Genomic DNA, 13826 nt, shown 5'->3' with positions numbered 1-13826 from the left:
TCATCAGAAATACGTGTATGGCCTATGAGGAATCACACATTTATGTTATTATTTTCTCTTTTTAAATTTTATTGCATTATTTATTATTTCCTTGAAATGAATAGAAAGAAGTACGTGCCATACATGCCAGAGAGGGAGAGGCAGACTTAAGAAGAAAGGGTTCAGTATTATAGGTGAAGACTATTTTACTCCTACTTTCCATACTGCAAGTGGTGGCAGGATTATGTGCTAGGTATTAATTAATAAAAAAAGCAAGAAGCAATGGCTATAAAAAGCTGAGATACATTTGGCGGCAAATTCAAGCCTTCTACTGATCCAGACACTGATTTCAAATGCTTGTTAGACCATCATTAAGGATGCTGGCCTGAAAGTAGTTATCTCTGAATGTTCCAGATGGAAATGGGATGGTGTCTGCCTTGTTTCCAAGATCCACCGCCTGTACTTTGTGTCAGGTGTTCTCCAGAGCCAGCCAACAAGGTAGTTTGCCGCTAAAGGGATTCATGCTCAAAGGATTCCAGAAGTTTAAAAAGCAAAAGGAGGATGTACTGGATGGAATCACTCAGCCTTGGGTGAATGGAAGGGTTGTCCCTCGGCCTTGATCCCTAGAACCTAAAATATTTCCTGGCATGCCATAGGTACTAAACAAATATATGAGTGAATGAATGAATAATCCTGGCCCTGAGGTTTTTCCCCAGGTTATCCTTCAGCTCTACATTGTTAATTTTTATTTGTTTATAATTATTATTGAAAATTATTGCTTATTTACTATTTTTATTTCCTCTTATATAAATGTTTAATGACTTTTACTTGCTAAACTTCATTTCTTAGAGAAAAACAACTTAAAATTCTTTATTTTCTTTTAATTCAATATTCACATCACTTCATTTTATTTCTCTTCAAGTAATTGTGAAAGAGGCATGCTATTATTCATTTCTTTTTCACATGATACACATTTGACTGCCCTTATCTAATTTCAAAAATGTATGACTGATTACTTAGGGAGATTGAATCACCTCTTGAAAATGTGACCAGACCTCTTTCACCATTCCTTTTCAACGTCATACTAGAAATCCTTGCTAATGCAATAAGGCAAGATAAGGAAATAAAAGGTATACAGATTGGGAAGGAAGACACAAAACTGCCTTTGTCCACAGATGAAATGATCACCTATGCAGAAAATCCAAAAGAATTGACCAAAAAAACCCTCCTAGAATTAATAAGTGATTATAGCAACGTTCCAAGATACAAGGTTAACATACAAGTCAGTTGATTTCCTATATACCAATAATGAACAAGTGGAATTTGAAATTAAATATCATTTACATTAGCACCCCCCAAAATAAAATACTTAGGCATAAATCTAACAAAATATGTACAAGATCTACATGAAGAAAACTATAAAACTATGATGCACAAAATCAAAGAAGAACTAAATAAATGGAGAGATATTCCAGGTTTATGGATAGGAATAATCAATATTGCCAAGATATCAGTTCTTCCCAAGTTGATCTATAGATCTGATGCAATCCCAATCAAAACCCTAGCAAATTATTTTGTGGATATCAACAAACTAATTCTAAAGTTTATATGGAGAGACAAAAGACCCAGAATAGCCAACACAATATTGAAGAACAGCAAAGTTGGAAGGCTGACACTGCCTGAGTTCACAACTTACTGTAAAGCTACAGTAATCAAAACAATGTGGTATTGGCAAAAATCTAGATAAATAGATCAGTGAAACAGAATAGAGAGCCCAGAAATAGACTTACATAGATATAGGCAACTGATCTTTGACAAAGGAGCAAAGGTAATACAATGGAGCAAAGATAGTCTCTTCAACAAATGGTGCTGAAACAACTGGATACCCATGTGTAAAAACTGAATCTAGACATAGACCTTACACAGTTCACAAAAATTAACTCAAAATGGATTACAGACCTAAATGTAAAACCCAAAACTATGAAACTCCTAGAAGACAGTATAGGAAAAACCTAGATCACCTTGGGTATGGTGATACCTTTTTAGATACAACTCCAAAGGAGTGATCCATGAAAGAAATAATTAATAAACTGGACTTCATTAAAATTAAGAACATCTTCTCTGCAAAAGACAATATCAAGAGAACTAGAAGACAAACCAAAGACCAGGAGAAAATATTTGCAAAATGCATATCTGATAAAGGACTGTTATCCAAAATTTACCAAAAAAAATTCTTGAAACTCAACAATAAGAAAACAAGCAACCTAAGTAAAAAATGGGCCAAAGACCTTAACAGACACCTCACCAAAGAAGATACGCAGGTGGCAAATAAGCATATGGAAAGATGCTCCACATCATAAGTCATCACGGAAATGCAAATTAAGACAACGACAAGACACCACTACACACCTATTAGAATGGCCAAAATCTGGAACACCGACAACACCAAATGCTGATGAGGATGTGGAGCAAAGGAATTCTCATACATTGCTGACGAGAATGCAAAATGGTACAGCCTCTCTGAAAGACAGTTTAGTAGTTTCTTACAAAACTAAACATACCATACAATCCAGCAATCATGCTTCTAGGTATTTAACCAAAGGAGTTGAATACTTATGCCCACTCAAAAATCTGAACACAGATGTTTATAGCAGCTTTATTCATCAATGCCAAATCTTGGAAGCTACCGAGATGAATGGATAAGTATCCAGACAATGGAATATTATTCAGTGCTGAGAAGAAATAAGCTAACAAGCTTTGAAAAATATGGAGGAAACTTAAATGCATATTACTTAGTGAAAGAAGCCAATCTGAAAAGGCTGCATACTATAGGATTCCAACTATGTAACATTCTGGAAAACACAAAACTGTGGAGACAATAAAAAGATCAGTGGTGGCAAGGGGTGGGAGGGCGGATGAATACGCAGAGCACAGAGGATTTTTAAGGCAACGAATATACTCTGTATATTACAATGATAGATATATGTCACTATATTTTTCTCCAAACCCATAGAATGTACAACACTAAGAGTGAACCCTAAGGTAAACTATAGACTTTGGGTGATTATGATATGTCAATATAGGTTTATCCTTGGTAAAAAATATACCAATCTGGTGAGTGATGTTGATAGTCGGGGAGTCTGTTGGGGGGCAGGGATTATACAAAACATATCTGTACCTTCCTCTCAACTTTGTTTTAAACCTAAAACTGCTATAAAAATAATAAAGTCTTTAAAAAAATGTGTCCAAATACCTTAACCAAGACTTGCTTTTTAATCTTCATTTCCCCTCATGTTTGTAACTGTTTTTCATTACTTAAAATTCCAAGAATGTTTTCTTCAAAGCTGCTTTTCTCTAAGGACACCTAGAAATTGCCTAGATGCAATATTTTGAGATGCCGTTTTTAAAATATTAAAAGCCAGCAAATTGATTACCTTTTTTCAGGAGCCATTCAGTTACATGAATTATGTTTAGTTGAGTTGTATATCAAAATAGAATTTGTTGTAATGAAAGAAAGAGAAAATTGTCAATTTGGCATCAGTTTTACTCATTAAGGCAGATCTTCCAGAGATTTTTAATTCAAAGACAAGATTTCAATGCCCATGAAAAATATTGAAGCTGAAATTGATTTGGAGGACTTGGGGTGATATGCGACATTAAAGTAAGTAAAATATTTGTTTTAATAGATAGGAGTTTCTATGATTTCCCCTAGATATAGGTCAAAACATTATACATAAATGGAATTTAGTCTTTTAAATTCCATTGTCCTCAAATTTCATTATCTTACAATTTTGAATTTTGTTTTTTCTTACCTAATTGAATGAGATGCCATCAGCTCTACTTTGCATCTACTCTCCCTCGCTGTAGAGCTCTTGATCCCCAATCCTGTTCAACTTTTTCTTTTTCCAATCATATTTATTACCCCCTAGTATTTAACACAATTTATTTATTTTATTTTTTATTATTTACTCTTTGTTTCTCCTATTAAAATGTAGGTTATTTGAAGGTAGTGATGTGTGTGTGTGTGTGCGTGTGTGTGTGTTTGGTAATTAACGTATTTGGAGTGCCTAGGGACCATCCTAGCACAAAGTAGAAACATATATTTAACAAATAAATGTTTATTAAGAGAATGTTTTTTAAACAGTGATCAAAGTAAAACTAGTAATCTTTTCCATTTCCATTGGATGAAAAGTTTCAGTGTGCTGTTAAGGATCAGGATACATTTGCCACCTACTCAGCACAATTTAAGTTACATATCAAAAAACCTTAGCTTTTTTATTGGTTTTGCTGTTGTTTTTATCATTTCCATGATGGTTGCAATTTAAATCTCATCTAAGTTTGCAATAAAATTGCACCTTCTGACCACATTCCTAAATCTGTATTATATATTTGGATAGCATAGAAATCACTAGTTGTATAATCCAATAAAATCAGTATTATGGGTTTTTAGAATCAGAAATGATCTTTGAATCATACACTCTCAACTCACCCTTATTTACCTATGGAAAAACTGAGTTCACACAGCAAGTTAGGGACAGATACAAAGGAATAAAAATTAAATATATTTTCTATCTGTATAAAAAATTTACTTAGTTTTATTGTTTCACTATGACTACAAGTTTCTGTAATCTGTGTGGCTTGTATGTAGCTCATATACAAAGCAATTATGTTTAATGATTTCACAAGGTCATTCTGGACTTTAAAACTAAAATTTGTGATTTCTTACTGGTTCTATCAGTACTTGAAATTTATAAACCATTTCTATAAGTTGTAAAATTTGTGGAAGAATAAATTCTTCAGCTTATTAATAACTATATCAAAAATTAGTAGAGCAGATAATTTTTTATAGAACTTTCCTTAAAAATCACATTATCCTTTTGTAAAGAGAATAATATGTCTCTTTTGGCATTATTTCTCCCATCATTGTAAATCTATAGAAGAACATTAACTTATGGAGTGAGGTAAGAAAAACAAAGTAGTTCTTGTCTTTAGTCACTTCGTCAATTTTATCCAATTAAAAACAGTCATGAAAGGAGTCTAGTGAGTATAGAAAAAATGAAATAAAAATTACTTTGCCAAAAGAAAATGTCTGCATAATCTGTGTATTTAACGTATTTGCCAATGAATAAATAATTAGTAATCAAATTGCCCTGGGCTTTTCCACCATTTTGTTGGGGAAGTGGTTTCGATGTCTTACTAATAGACATTGATTTTTGTTTTTTACAGATTCACAAGTGGAATAATCATGAGAGTAGAATATGAGTCATTGTTTAATGTCCCAGAATTGTTTATTCTTTACATGAGAGAAAACATGTAATTGAGGGGCAGGAGTCTGGACTTGTGGTTGTTCCTGAATCACTTCTTGTTGGACTTACATCAGAAGAATTGTACATTCTCTGAAAAATAAATAGAGACCAAGGCAACAAATCAAGAAGAATTTAAGTTCAGGAACTGAGGAAGAGGTCAAAGAGAGACTGAGAAAGAAGCGGGGAGATAGAAGCAGAAACAAGAAAGAAGTGCTGGTACCAAATGTAGAAAGTGTTCCACTCAGCTACACCAATGACATTAAATAGTTCATCCCGGTATTGAATCTCCAGGTGACTGACTCTTGTACAGGCTGGTTTATAGTTGGCATTATTAAGTATTATGCAAGAAATAACCACTATATAATCTAGCAGGCTCACTAAACATTTATATTATATAGAAATATTGACTGATTTTGACTAAATCTTGCAAAAACACAAAATGAAAATAAACAGAAATGAGAATTCTAGTCTGAGTACCTACCTTATTTCTCTCGATGTGAAGATAATTTGATATGCCATTCATAATCTGGCATTGTTGAAATTTTTTGGTAGCTTTAAAATACTCTTGAAGTTTTGCAGTAAACTACTTTTAATATTTTTTGAACTTCTGAGTAACATGACTTCTAGCTGAATTGCTTACTATGTGTTACATTTTCTGTAAATTATCTGCTAGAAAGTGCACAAATTGAATCTTGAGGCCTTTTAAGATTGTCAGATTATTTCCTTCCCCACATACTACTCCTGGCTAAATTTAATGGTCTAACAAAATTCAAAGGTGATGTTGAACACTTTGCTAGAGAGGAAATTGAAATGTATGGCTCAATTCAAACAACCTAAATAATGTAATTGCTCACTTAAGTATTAGAATACTAGCTGCCACTCAATATCCTTTCTCTCTTTTTGCCTCAGAAAAACAGTTATTTTGAAAGGAAATACATGCAACTTAAAAACTACATTTTCCAGGTTTTCTTGGAATAAGGGATTTCCACTTTACTAAGTTTTGGACAAAGAGATGTAAGTGAAAGGCCTATTACATAGGCCTTCAGGAAAACTGGTTAAGGGAATCCTGAAGTTCTTACAGCCATCTTGGACTCTGAGTTTATCCCGAGGATATCTGATGACTTCCTAGCCCTAGGTATCTGATGACTTCCTTGACTTCCTTGAGTAGCCATATCACCCAGAGAATGCTTACATTCAGGATTCTTTTAAGTAAGAGGATAAAACCTTACATGTATTATAAACCTCACAAAACACTTTGTATATGTAAGCCACTGTTGATACAGTTCTGAGAGTGCCACTGAGGAGAGCTAAACAATGGCCTCCAGTAATACTTTATACAAGAGATATTTATTAGAAAAAATAAATGTGTTTTATAGAATTAATAGCTACCAATATATACCTTAATTCATTTCCTCTGATGATATACTCAAGAAAATGTAGTGAATTGTGGAAATAAGGAAATCAGCTGAGATTTTTAAGAAACTTGAAATATAATTTGTGTAACCTTTGATTCAAAGACTTCCCAACAATATGTGATGTTTAAATAACATAAATCTATCTTTATTACATAAAATGTGAAAAATGTATAAAGATCTAAGACTCTCTTTGTTTATATGTGATACAAAATTCACTGAGGAACATTAACCATTAAAACTTATTAAAAAACTGTTTATATGAAGCATATGTTATCTCATTTGAAAGTATAAGGTAGTAGGAGGGTCATTTATTAATTTAACTTCTTTATATGTGAGATTAGGGTTAGATTTTAAATGGATACAGATAGAGCTCTTATGTTAAATTTGATTTCCTCAATATTAAAAAAGTTATGAATACATAGAGCTATCTGTAGTTAAGTGGATAGTTTCTCTCAGAGTTTGGTCCAGATTTAGATTTCAATAATTAATTTGCAATGTAGAAAAAGTACGTTTGAGGAAGAAAAATAATGAGTTTAGTTTTATACGTTCTGAATTTGAGGTGACTGCAGAACACTGAAGGTAATGAGGAGGAAATTGATTAAACAGGTCTAAAGCCTGAATGGGGACAAATACTGCTACAGAGATTTGAGAGTCATTAGCATATAGATGAGAATGGATGTGGCTATCCAAGCAGGCTGTACAGTTGAAAGAGCAGTGGGCCCAAGAATGGCATCATGGAGATCAGCAGGTGAGGAGATGCCCTTAAAGAAAAATCAGCATGGACAGGAGAGAACAAGGAGAGTTGGGTCACCTAAGCCAAGAGGTCAGAACCTCTCCAGAAGAGAGTAGCTGGCAGTGTTAAACTGCTGGGGAAGTCTAACAGTACAAGGTCCAACGAAAATCTTTTGGATCTGAGACAACTGAAGCTATAGGGGAAATGTGTTTGAGGAAAGGTGAAGTTTGGAGAGAGTCAAAGATTAAATGCATGGTGAGAAAGTGGAGATATGGAGTTGATCCTGTCACATTTCAGTAATGTCAATTTTTCTTTATTTCTAATTCTTATAATTCGTATCTCTTGTTCTACAGACTGCTTCTTTCAGGATAACACTAATAAAAGTGGTTATATCCACAAATCTTGCTTTGCTTTTCACTTTGAAAGAAATACTTCTAGATTTTCATCATTTCCCTTGAAATTTTCTTAGAGTTTTTGATAGAAATCTGTGTTGACCTATGATACCATGTTCAGATCCCCTTTTAGGGATGAAGGGCTCATTTCCTCAGCTACTCCGAGTTTTGCGGGCAAACACTTCTCAGCTGTCAAATTCCTATCTGGATTGTCTTGGCTGAAGAGAGCCACCTGGTCCAAAGTAATTTCTTCCTGGGACATCCTGCACCAAATGACTAATCGTCATAGGGAATAGATACTAGGTTTGCTCACCCATGTCAGGAAAACTTTGAAGAGTAGGCCCAGCCTTAGGACTCCCCATATAATTGGCTGAAGCTTCCTTTGGAATTGCATCACAGCTCATCATTTCCCTCAGCTTTATCCTGCTTCCTTCCCCTCCCTTCTGCAAGAGTTAGTTCCAAGAGTTCTCCCCAATAAACCAACGTATGATAATCTCTGTCCCAGAATTGGCGCCCTAAGAAAACCCAAACTGCTACAATATTCTTTATGAGAGTATTCATTTCTCTTTTATTTCTAGTTTTCTAAATATATCTATTATTGTTTCTTTGTACATTTTGTAATCTCCTGGATGATTCTTGGACTATCTTGGTAGTATAAATTCAGACTCAGCTTTCTGTCATGGTGAAGTTCTAGAGTTGAGTGTTTTCACATGAAATTAATAGGAATTGGTGAAAGAGACTCAATATTTGCTGACTGCCACTCATGGGCTTAAGGCATGCACATTTCTCATGCTTGGGAATTTTCTCTTTGCTCTTTCATGTACAACTATATATTTAATTTATTTTAGTTATATTTTAGCTTGTATTTCCATATTAGGGCAAAAGTTTCTGAATTATTTCAGTCCACCGTGTTTCTCAAACCAGAAGTATCAAATATTTCCTCCTAGTCTATTTTCTATGCAAGAATACACACACACACACACACACACACACTCGCACACACACACACACTCTCAATGGATTACCTATATGAAAACATTTTCCCATGTGATTATAAATTTTGAAAAGCTATATCCTTTTCAAAAAAAAAGTCTCCTTGCATTAGGTCAGATTCCCCAGAAACAGATCTTGAGACAAGAAATGTGTGCAAGTGATTTATTAAAGCAAGCTCCCAGAAGAAATTGGTGAAGAAGTAAGGAAAGCAAGAAAAGGAAGGAAAAAACCACACAGCTGTGAGATTTCAGGTAAAATCTCAGCTCCAACCTGATCTTATGAAGCATCTCTGAAGCACATTGTTTGACCTGCCCAAAGCAAGAGAGTTGGACTTTCAAATTCACTCACCAGTCAGTTACTGATTAAGGGCCATCCAGAGGGACATAAACTCTCAAACTCCCAAACACTTTCCACTCGCTGTAGCACAAGAATATTCCTCTGAAGAAAGGTACAGGTGCAAGCCTAGAAGGAAAGCACACAGAAGCAGAGGGGATGGCTGATAGAAGCAATAAAGGGTTTGAGTGGATCTAGCAGTGATAATGCCTCATGAATATATATATACCAATATACAACAGCAATAATGTCAGATATAATACCAAAATTATACATATATTTTTTAGTTAGAAAATATAATACCAAATTTGATTTGATGTATACCAAAATGGAGCTATGTTTTCTAACTAAAAAGACTTTTAGTGGTCTTAAGCTGATAAAAGGGAGAAATTGGGAGTTCTTATCTATGTAATACAACTTGCAAATCTGCAGTAGTAACACATAACATTAACCTGCTATCTAAACATGATCCCTTGTCTCTCCTAAAAGATAGAAGATGAAATACAGAACATTATGGGAATGAGATTACAGCAGTAATATATGTACTAATTGCAGATCTTCTATGTAAATAGTGCTCAAGGAAGATAGGATGAGCACTATGACTGCTTAGACCGCTTTGCAGGCTTCTAGTAAAGTGGGGTGTAGATATCAGAGAGAAAATGGTAAGTTGATTCATCTATGACTCATCAGTAGTCTGCAGGGTTTGCTCAGAGTTCAAAAGCAGTAGTGAGTAGTTACCTTGGTATCCCTTCTGAGGTAATTGAAGATTCACAACTATCTGCCTTGGTGACTGAATTTGCAAAATCAAATCTTTGATAGCTCATCACTTAAAGTCAACAGGAACTCACGTTGGCTCAGAGTACTTTTTCTTCATGCAAGATTTTAAATTAACATGGTTATTACCACACACACACACAAACTTGATAATTTAATGAAATTTAAAATTAACAAATAGCATTGACCAAATTACTCCCTGGAAGTTGCAATTTATACTTGTTCTGGGAAAATATTTTAAAGAAAATCTCCTTTATTTACTTTATATTGAGAAAGTAGATTGCTTTTGTCTCTATTCAATGTCAGCCAATATGTACTAATGAAGTAAAATATATTGAATTTTCTTCTATAAAATTGAAGATAATAATGTCATTTGTGAAAGATGACACGAGTGGAGCCATATTAAAATAGAGCCAGAGCAGCCATTTCAGAGGAATTGCCTTGTACATCTTGTTTTCTCTGTCTTCCGAGCTGGACCAAACCGTCAACATTCCAAGAAGTCAGTAAGGACAAGGATATCCTGTTTGTGAGGACTGATGAAATTGGACTTTGGCTGGTGACCGAATCTCAAGCCAATCTATGAAGTACAAACCTAGCCTTACCTCATCCAACACCAAGGAACTCTTCTTTAATACAACTTACCTTGTCTTCATCTCCTTTTCCCATAAAAACCCTGAGCCCCTCTTGTGTAATTGGGACACTATTTGGGTTTCTACCTGAATCTGTGCTCCCTGAATTACAATTCTTTGATCTCAAATAAATGCTTTGCCTCTTAACTGGTTCTGTTTTTGTAGGTTGACACATTTAAATTAAGAGTTGGAAATATTAAATGTCTGAAATACTAAATGTTCCCTCAAAAACTTTTAACTAAATCTCACGTTTTTCTCAAGTAGAAATACATGTTTCAGAAAATAGATTAAATGGAATAGAACATTAAAATTCTAACCTCATTTGCCAATCCCTCAAGGTTCTTGAGAATCAGCTCTTTAACTAATAATATGAAAGAAAATAAATCACTTTCTTTTTTATATACATAAGTCTTTAAAATGAAAATCATGTTTTAAAATGGGACAACTGAGAAAAGTCTGACTTAACTTTTAAGAATACACTCTGAACAGAACCTTTCCTCCACGGTCATTCAAATTTATATTACAGAAAGTTAAAAATCATATCTAAACTCTTAAATCTCAGAACAGACTCTTGTCATCTTCTTTGAGGTAATTTCATAAAGTTTCAGTGCTCTCTGGTTCCTATTTCATCCACCATTTCTGGCCAACCTTTGAAAGGTTTGGGTCTCTGTCTGATATCTCTGTATAAAACACTCTTAATCCTGATGTGAGGGATCAAAATTGGCCACCTCAAAATATGTCTCTTTACCTTGATTATTTTATCTGAAAGAAACGTTGACCTTCGCCAAAACTTAACACCTAAAAGCAACAGACTGGCAGGGTTCTTGCTAAACCCATGCGTATCAAAGTTCTGTTTACCAAACATTTACATTTGTAAGGGAAACCTCCATTTGTAAAAGTATCTCCCTCTCTGTACTGGGAGGAGGTGGGGGGGATGACCTCATCTTTAGACACTTATCAATGTGGAAAGCGAGGCTGCATAGTAACTTTACTGTGCTTTTCTGGTAATCGCCCATAACTGACTCCCCCATCCCCAACATCCTCCTTTGTCTTTACCTAAAGCTATTTGAGAAGCAAACTTCCACCATTTTGTCAAGAAACTCAGTTTCCCTGGTTTCTCCCATATATACATGTTATAAAGCTTTGTTTGATTTTCTCCTGCTGTTTGGTCTCATGAGTCAATTTAATTTGTAGTCCAGCCAGAAAGGATCCAAAGTGAGCAGAGGATAGTCTTCCTCCCCTTCGCTGAATATCAGAGAAGCTTCCTTAAATCAAACATGTTACATTGGAATGAACCCATTTGGATTATAAATGTTTTAAAAGTTGGCAATAGTCTAATTATTGTAACATTGTAGCTGGCAGTTGCAGGTTCATTGCATTTCTATTGTCACCCATTTTTTTGTTGATTGTATTAGAGATAGTTGGCTTTAAGTTTCAGATTTCATCAGAAGGACAGTTGCTTCCCATTACTTAATGATTTCCACATTGATGCATATGGATTACTATAGATGTGGGACACAATTAGAGCACTTTCAGAATAGCTTTCAGAATAATTCATTTCTTATTTTACTTTAAACACTTTTCTGTATTGGTAGAACACAAGAAAGATAAACATCACAAATAAAGAATGATGATATGAGAAAATTTATCACTTTTAAAAGCTGTGCATTAAATAGTTGTATTGCCAAACAAAAATAATAAAAAAAATGCCTTCCATAAAGCAAAGAGAAGACCGTTAATATGAAAGAATGTTAATCAACAGAATTTTAAATTAATAGATTTAACCATAAAGATTATTTGAAAATGTGTTAATGAATTAATCATATTTTCCATTAAGAGAGAATAATAGACTAGAGAAGAAAGATATCAGATGATTATTGTGTTCATTTTTCACATTAAATGAAACATTATTCATTTATTAACATCTCAATGTGAAGGATAGGAGAAAGATCATTTTAGTAGACCTTAGGAAAACAAAGACAGAATGAAAGACCCATGTAACCTTAAATTAAAACTATTCTCATTACTATCACACGCACACAAAAACAGAGCAGAATAAGCTTAAAAGACAGAATTCAATACATAACAGGCAAAAGTGGAATGTGACTAACTGTCTCAGGTACACCTACCTGAAATTTGAAATGTTACTTTCTGAGAATACATACCCAACCAATCAATATTGTCTCTATGTTTCCTTTTTGATTTGAAATGATAACAATGAATATGTCAAAGTTGTCAAAGAAAATATAAAATACAGCCACATGTTCAATACAATTCCTTTAGGACCTTAGTAACTTTAATATTAGTTTCTACAACTAAACAATAATATTCACTGCTAAAAAAATCACCACACTTTCAGTTAACAAGCAAATAAGCAAACTAAAATCCTAGTAAATGGACCATGTTCTAATTTAATAATTTATTCTACTGGAGCTTGTAAACCCTTTATTGAAATATCTGCAATTAATCAATGCTCACCCAATGACATTTATTAGAAATATTAATGACAATAGCAAACATGCAAAAAATCCTAAATGAATCATATTATAGAATAGCAGATATAAAATAAAAGATTCCAAAAATGAATAATTAAATACAAATGAAATAATTTATTATAAATCTAGAAACTATGAGTTCTGTGTATAATGAAGAAATTTAAAATGGATTTTATAAACAAATTTCACTATGTACATTTAGCATATTAAAAAAGAAAACTTCCTACTTGAAGCATCAATTAATTAATATTCAAACTCTATTCCTGAATGTTGTATTTTCCTCCAGGGTTTCCTTCAGATGAAAAGGCAGTTGTTATACAAAAATGCTAACAAAGTGTTATGGTAAACCCATCTGTGAGAATTCCTCAGTTGCTAGTACAAGAACAATTAGAAGAGCTCCTGTGAGTGGCTCTGCATCATTTCTTGCTTTAGACAAGCAGCCGTGCACACAACATTTCAGCAATATGCTCAGAGGGAGTCATTGCAGAAACAACTGGGAAATACTCCCCAAAGATGAAAGTCTGGCAAGAACGTACTCCAACTCAGGAACTTGCTGCTTTGGACTTTGAGGCATAAAACATTTTCAGGACTTGTTTGACACTATAGCATCAGTAAAAAGTGAGGATAGAGTAAGGTTTTCACCATGTTGTTCATTGTCCTCCATTAGTTGATTCTTCCTGTTTAAATCGGAAATTATTTATTTAAAAATGCATACACAGAATAAAGAGAAAAATAGATTAGTAAATTCTTTATTTTAAAATGTATACATAGAATAAG

At 33.8% G+C, this 13826-nt stretch overlaps 3 long non-coding RNA genes across 4 annotated transcripts in view; 2 read left to right on the top strand and 1 right to left on the bottom strand.

Annotated features, from left to right (window-relative positions):
* Positions 1–13826, top strand: part of LOC147918033 (uncharacterized) — a 1004068-nt gene that overhangs the window by 72260 nt on the left and 917982 nt on the right. The window lies entirely within an intron of this gene.
* Positions 1–13826, top strand: part of LOC147918035 (uncharacterized) — a 120557-nt gene that overhangs the window by 71774 nt on the left and 34957 nt on the right. The window lies entirely within an intron of this gene.
* On the bottom strand, positions 5237–12771 carry LOC147918036 (uncharacterized). The gene is made up of 3 exons (XR_015555815.1): positions 12720–12771; positions 9167–9280; positions 5237–5375 (listed from the first exon to the last, which is right to left on the bottom strand). It is a non-coding gene; the product is annotated as an uncharacterized LOC147918036 (long non-coding RNA).

The sequence above is a fragment of the Ceratotherium simum genome, chromosome 2, assembly GCF_057802395.1.
Source record: "Ceratotherium simum simum isolate JZ-2026a chromosome 2, ASM5780239v1, whole genome shotgun sequence".
Lineage (NCBI taxonomy): Eukaryota > Metazoa > Chordata > Mammalia > Perissodactyla > Rhinocerotidae > Ceratotherium > Ceratotherium simum.
The sequence above is the reverse complement of the archived record's forward strand: the minus strand, read 5'-3'. Positions and strand labels throughout refer to the sequence as shown.